The following is an 8,141-nucleotide window of genomic DNA, read 5'->3' as shown; positions in this document are numbered from 1 at the left end:
CTTGACGACGACTTTCATCTACCATATGGTCCTCCCTCATCACATGCTTCTGCCTCCTCTCACCCAAATTATCCACCCCCATCAATTTTCTATTCGTTATTTTCCTACTTTCCTTTTTGTATTTTTAAAAATCTTAGCTCTAAGTGTCTAAGAAGTATATACAAGTAAATTGACCTACAGATTTAATTTTGATTGCTGTAATTTTGTTAGAATGACATCTTTAATGTGTAATTTGGTAGAACTTAATTAATTGTGCTTCTGAGTTTTAGGCATTGGTAAACAACATTACAGTTCATTGATTTATACTATTGTATTAATCTATTACTATCCCAGTTTATCTTCTCTTTTATTATAGAGTATTGGAATTATTTCCTCATCTTTTACTATTTTTTTGTATGGCATCCTTATGATGTTCTGACATGCATCTCATAAAGAGAAAATGCAAAAGTTTATCTTAGTTATATACCTAGGTTGGTAACTACTGAGTCACAGGATATATAAATGTTCAACTTTATGATGCAGTGACAGGCCAATGAGCATCAAAAAGTATTTCTTTCTTGTCTTGATTTGCATTTTTCTGATTACTAATTGTCTTTTGAAGAACAAAATATCTTAATTTTAACAATTATCACATTTATTAATTTTAATTAGTAATCCTGTTTATTGCTTAAGAAATATATTTTAACCCTTAGAATGGAGAAGGATTTCTTTAACAATACGCAATCATATTAATTGGGGGTCATACTGCAATCCCTCAGACTTGTTGCTTTTCTTGCCCTTAGCCTCTCCCATATAAACAAGTTTCATAAAACAAATTGAAACTCTAATTGAAATTTCATTGTTTCCACATATCTGCTTAGAAAGACTAGACATAACTTTTTATAAAATTTAGCCTATCACTTTACTCCTTTAATTTTCTTTAATTCATGAACAATGTTTTATTCTTTTTCTGTAAAGACCTTATCCATCTGTTATATTGATTATGAGGTCTTGAATACTATTGCAAATTATTTTTTCTCTTCAAATATCTTTTCTACATGTTTGTTGGTATAAGAAAATGTAACTGATTTTTTCACATTTATTATATTCATTTATATGTCTAAATTGTTCCATATTTTCTAATAATTTTGTTTTCTATGTAAAAGTTTACATAGAAACATACAACATCTGCAAAATGATAATTATTTTTTCCTTTTTACAATTTCTAAGTATCTACTCTATTTTCTTACCATACTGGTTGGTTACAACATCAAATAGATGTTAAATGAAAGTAGCAATGGCAGGATCCTTGTGTTAGCTCTGATTTTGAAATAAAAACAAATTTCTAATATTTTCTGTGTCCAATGCTGCTTGTCATAAATATTGTTGATAAATATTTTAAATGGTTAAAAAGGTCTTTTCTTATCCTAACATATTAAGAGTTGTAACATGCATTTATGTCAAATTTTATCAACGTTTTAAATATACATTGAAATGTTTACATACATTTTCTTGTCAACCAGTACTATGTTTTCCCAAGCCAAATTTAATAATTCAGTTTGCATTGTTCATATGGCTTCTCAAAGAGCTAGGAATTTTATTTTTTCTCTTCAATACTCATTTATGCATTTCTATTAAGGCAAATTTGTGAGGATCAAAATTTAATGGAAAACATTGGCATAGTTTTTGTTTATCCATAATTATTTTAAACGTTTCGTGCTGTTGTAATATTACTATTTTGATGATTTATATATTTTTCCCATATTGGGGTAAATATCTTGGCGAATGACTCTCATGTTTTAATTGAAAATAAAATATAATGTATTGAGTACATAATTGTCCATTTGAAATAGTACAAAATGTTTTAGAGTTAGAAAAGAATAACATGCATCCTTGTTACAGTACGTAGTAGCTTTGTAACATTCTGAAATATCCTCTGTTCATATGACTTTATCTGTAATCATGTTAATTTTTTGCTTTGTGAGAATTTAAGACCTAATCAGTACGAAATAGACATGATATAAGGTACTTATATTGCCATTATACCTACTATTCGTGATTGTGATCTCTAACAAACATTAAATACGAATGAAAGGACATAAATCAAAGTTAGGTTTTATGAGAAAACTTGGTATAATCTTACATTACACATATAAACTCCAAACTTTCAAATAATCTCAGATTGGTAAATGTGAGTATTCATAATGTAGTATCTCCCATTTCTTAAAAATATAATTAAACCCTGGAATGTCCAAATGAAATTAATTTTCTACTATTCTCCATAAATGGAGAACTGGCCACGATTTACATAATCACATTATGAAAGTCAGTGTGTATGTGCAACATCAGGTTTACCTTTGGGCTAATTCTGGATAGATAATTGTGAACCTCATTTTCTATTCTGAGTACTAATAAATGGTTGTTTCCATAGATACATGATGACTTAATTAGAACGAGCTTTTCAAAATTCATTTGTCTCATGACTTTTAAATATTGAACTCACTCAGCATGCATTATATTTCTTATATCTCTTTTAAAAACAATTATCATCTTATGCTTTTAATATTAGTAGGGTTTAATATGCAGAGAAAGTATTATGAGATTTATATTTTCAGTGATTATTATATAAAATTATCTTGACGGACTGATTGCATACTCTCAAGTAATATTTTGAATGGTCTGGTTATACGAATATACGTTATGGAGTTGGACCTTAAGTGTACTCATAACTTACAACTATTAAAGATTTAACCTGTTTTTTTCTGACAGTCCCTGTATATCCTCCAAGGCTTTGGGTAATACAGAATAAATTTCTTTCCATAATAAAAACTATGTTGTTAAAATCCACTGTATAGGCTGGGCGCAGTGGCTCACATCTGTAATCCCAGAACTTTGGGTGGCTGAGGCGGGTGCATCCCCTGAGGTTAGGAGTTCGAGACAAGCAAGCCCAACATGGCAAAACTCCCTCTCTACTAAAAATACAAAAGTTAGCCGGGTGTGGTGGTGTGGGCCTGTAGTGCCAGCTACTTGCGAGGCTGAGGCAGGAGAACCGTTTGAAGCCCAGAGGTGGAGTCTGCAGTGTGCTGAGATGGTACCACTGTATTCCAGCCTGGGTGACAGAGCAAGACTCAGTCTCAAAAGAAAAAAGAAAAATCCTCTATACAATTACCTTTTTGCATGAGTTAGAACATATTTTACTTTGAATTAAAAAAAAATTGTTACCTTCTATGTAATATCTGAGATTTCAAATATATACATAATAGTAAAGTATAATTAATAAATAACGAGTACATGCCAGGGAAAATAAATAACTGGAAGTCAACTTTTGTAGGATATGAGTATTTATATAAACCATAGAGTGGTTTCCAGAGGTGACAACTTGCTAGCAGCCCTTGCCCGCTCTGGGCGGCGCCTCCTAGGCCTCGGCCTCTGCTCTGGCCGCACTCCAGCAGTCCTTCAGCCTACCGTAGGGCCTCCTCTCTCGGGCTGGCCAAGGCCGGAGCTGGCTCCCTCTGCTCTGCTCGCAGGGAGGTATTGAAAGAGAAGCGCGGGCTGGAGCCGGGGCTTGCAGGCCGGCGCGGCTTTCGAATGGGCGCCAGCTCGGCGGCCCCGCACTCAGCCAAGCCGGGCTGGGCAGGGCCAGCGCCTGCTGGGTCCCGTGCGTGGACCGCCGTTCCCTCTTCGCAGGGTCGTTAGCCAAGACAGGGTCTCCGTCTCTTTCTCGCTACCCCTCTTTTCCTTTTAGTTGTCTGGGATGACCTCTCTCTGGGCTGCCAGAGTGCCCCGATAGGTGCAGCGAAGTCCTGCAGCAAGTGCCGCTGAGGTGAAGCTGGCTGGGGCTTGGGTTTCTGGGACGGTTGGAGACTTGGAGAACTTTTCTGTCTAGCTAAAGGATTGTGAACACACCAATCAGCACTCTGTGTCTAGTTAAAGGTTTGTAAAGGTACCAATCAGACCTCTGTCAAAACAGACCAATCAGCTCTCTGTAAAACGGTCCAATCAACTCTCTGTAATATGGACCAATCGACGCTCTGTAAAATGGACCAATCAGCAGGATATGGGTGGGGCCAGATAAGGGAATAAAAACAGGCCACCCACCCACCCACCGCTTGCTGGATCTGCTTGGTCGCTGGTTGCTTGATGGCTGTGGAAGCATGGGGCTTTTGCTGTTTGTGGTAAAGTTTACTGTTGTTCATTCTATGAGGTAGCGCTGTTTGTGTGAGCTGTAATGCTTACCGTGAAGGTCTGCAGCTTCACTCTTGAAGCCAGCGAGACTGCGACTCCACCGTGGAGGGATGAACAACTCCAGACAGGCCGCCTTTAAGAGCTGTAATACTTACCGGGAAAGTCTGCAGCTTCACTCCTGAAGTCAGCGAGACAACCTACCAGAAGGAAGAAACCGAATACATCTGAAGGAACAAACTCCACACACACCATTTTTAAGAACTGTGACACTCACTGTGAGGATCCGTGGCTTTATTCTTGAAGTCAGCAGACCAAGAGCCCACCAATTCCGACAGTTATATTAGAATACACTTTCAGGTTTAACTCTTGAGTCCTTTAAGTTAAAAAAAAAAAAAAAAAAAAAGCCAAAATGGATGGTTACAAAAGAGTGAATATACTTAGATGAAACATAGTAATTCGTAAAGGAAAATTTTACTCTTTCCTTTAAGTAATACTCTTTACTATTTGCAAACAATTTTACTAACATTTCTGGATTTTTCTAATGTTATGCTATGCCTTACCTAGTAGTGATAACATCTTATCAGGGTTCTGTGCATATATAATTACATGCAAACAGGACTCTTGTTTTTTTCTTTCCCAGGTGGTAGTGCTAACTAATAAAAATGTGTATGACTTTAAAACTCCAGAGCAAGCACTCTATGAAGGGCAGAAGAGTGTATAGTTATTGTAGCCTAGTGTAGTTACTGTATTGTAAAACAATGTTACTGTATTTTGGTAGTCCTCATCTGTAAATGCATATAAGAGCTTCTCAGGAAATGAATGATTTTTCAAAGAAACTTTTTTGAAACAATTGTTCACAAATACTAGTACTCCAAACTGGATATTTAAGAGTCAATAATGAGTCCGGTTGTAGGCTGAAATCCTATGTGTTACTTTACAGGAGCAAACACAGGTGATTCCAAGTGTTTGGCTTCCAATCTTTATGAGGGAAACTGTACTCCACATAGCAGATTTGGTATATAATTAGCACATTGGAGTTTTCTAGAGGGAGTTGCATTAAAAATGTTGCCTTCTGAGCCAGCCAGGTTCATACACATATTTGCGTTCCCAGTCTAGGCACCTCTATTCAGAAGCCACCTAATCAAGAGAGTAAGTGGATGTACTCATCTCCACTCCGACTTCGGACTTTTCCACTTCCAGCCCTTTCCCTTCCTTCTACTTGCAGGGTTCATAAAAAGTCAGGAACTTTTGTTCAGGGTCTTCGGAGGTGAGATAATTGACTTCTCTCTGCTGTATCATTTGCCCACGCCTGGTGCCATTCGTAGAGGGAAATAGAACACTGGTGAGCCAGTGCCTTTCTTATTGACCTCTTGCTTTCACTGTTGTGATAAGTGGATAAAAGCTTGGTTGTTACCTTCAGTTTGGCTCTTTATCCTAATTGACCACCGTAACACCCAGAAGCTCAATAGACAATTCGATGTTATTTTTTCTCTGGCTACAGTATGAACTATAGAATCAATTGAATTGTTGATTTAAAACAGGGCATACTTGAGTTCAGCGTTTTGAATAGCAGTGAGTCAGCAGCAAAGGACCTTTTGTGAACTGACAGTGATGAGGACTGAAAGTAGTTGAGGCTGTAACACTATCATGAAGCTGAGGGTAAATAGAATGTGATGGAAATGTAATCAAACTGACAGTATAATACCATATAAGAAATTTACGTGATCTCATGGTAACGCAAAAGTTTGGAAGCTAAATAGACAATGGGGAAACAGAAGTCAAAATTGGAAGCAGGGCAATGAGAAACACTGGAAACCCAGTCTGGAGACAAAAAAACAGAAGTCCCAGATATCATTACAGCAGATCATTCCAGGGAGCATATTCAAAAACAGTGAGGTATTCAAATTTCAAAGGAAGAAAAGTTTTACGTCATAAATTGAGCAGACAATTTAGACACAAACAAAACAAATTAGGAATAGAAAAGTTAGACATTTGGACAATGTTGGTGGTGGAGGGCATACAAGAAAAGCGAAACTTAAATTGGGAAGAAAGCAATTTGGAGTTAATATAGAGCATCAGCAACAGGGAGTCTGAAACTCTCAATGTGAGGTAGTAGACAGAATATAGAGTTAGTGATCAGTTACACTGGCTTTGGGAAAGACTTCCACACTTACTATTTGTCTCAATCTGGTCCAACCTTGTTAAAATGATAGAAGATTGAGCCCAAAATGGCTTAAGAATATAGGAAGTTTATTCCTTCACAAAACTGAATGCGGCTTGGTGAGGTTGACTTAAATACACTTAATTAAGGAGTCGAGTAATTTCACAAGGCCTTCACCAGGGCCTCTAGCTCTTCTTGTCTCATACTACCTTCCTGTATACTGAATGCGGTATCTAACATAACCCCTCATGGGGCATGGTTGCTACAGCACTAACAAGCTTTCCCTTTACATATCCAGATGCAGTGGGAAGAGAACGTTCCTTTACGTGAAGCCTCGGCAATAGTAGTTATAAGAATCCTTATAATTAGACTGCTGGGTAGCATGCTAACTCCTGAAGGATCACTGTACCTAGAGGAGTATAAAATAGTGTGATGGAGGATCTACTCAAGAGTGAAAGGGGGGTTATAAGATATAATATATGCATATAGCCCAGGTCCTAATCTAATGTAACTCCTAGCGTATGTAACTTTTGAATATTTTTACCTTCATAAATATGGATAATTTTTAAAAATACGTATCTGCTTTGTACCATGGAAGCGTCATTCCCAAGGCATTTTGCAGAGGAGAGCAAGTTCAATGCAGTACAACATGCAGCAGATGATTTACCTGGATATTTTACATGGTGAAATACCAGGGCAGGCTTTTAACAAAAACAGAAAAGGGGAGTACATATCCTCCTTATGATGGGATGACACACCAATAAGCCTATCATGAGTTTAAAATATCGTAAGTTGAAAGGCATTTAATAAACCTCATCTATCCAACGTCATGCCTTAGCTTACCCTACTCTATACATGTTCACACTATTTAAGTTAGCCTACAAGTTAGGCAAACTCGTATAAAACAAAGCCTATTTTATAAAAATGTGTGGACTGTCTCATGTAATTTATTGAATACTTACTGAAAATGAAAAATAGAATGGTTGTATGTGTACTCAAAGTACAGTTTATACTGAATGCATATCTCTTTCCCATCATTGTAAAATCAAAATATCGTTAAGTTGAACTATCATCAGGGACCACTGTACTAGTTATCTAGATACATACAGAAAAAGAACCAGAAACTACAGAAGCTAAGCAAATGCCAGTGCTATGTTTCCTGTACGCACTGCAGAACAGTGAGCCAATTAAACTTCTTTCCTCATTAATTATCTGGTTTCAGGTATTTCGTTCTCACCACAATGCAAAAACAGCCTAATACAATATTCTAAACAAATCTATTACTCCAGACATACTATTAGTTATTTTTTTCTTTGTTTTTCTTTTTTTTTTTTTGCTGTTTATACAGAATGACATTGCTATTAATAAATAATAAGTAAAATTTAAAATTAACTCAATGACGTAAAGTGTTATTTTTTTCTGATTATAATTCAGTTTTATATGCCTTAACTTTGTTTTTGGTATAGGCAATGAATCATTCATGCATATTTTATGTTTATGAGTACAAAAATGATAACATTTATAAATGCTGTAGATGTGCTTACATGAAAGCAAATGATTTTTAGACAAAACAAAATTGAGTTTAGTATTAAGATGGTTTGGGTTTCTTTGATTTCATGCTTTAGCAGTATCAGTGAATAAGAATTAGAAGAGTATTTAAGAAATTGTTTTTTAATGAAATGAAACACTAATTCTGAAAAGTTGTCAATAGGTTGTTTATAAAATTAAAGTGTTCTGTAGTCATAAAAAAATCTCCTCACATATAGAATAACTATTAATACATCATGAATGCCATTTGCTACACATAGATATGGGA

This window comes from Papio anubis, chromosome 8, assembly GCF_008728515.1.
Source record: "Papio anubis isolate 15944 chromosome 8, Panubis1.0, whole genome shotgun sequence".
In the NCBI taxonomy this organism is placed as follows: Eukaryota; Metazoa; Chordata; class Mammalia; order Primates; family Cercopithecidae; genus Papio; species Papio anubis.
Note: the sequence above shows the minus strand (reverse complement) of the source record.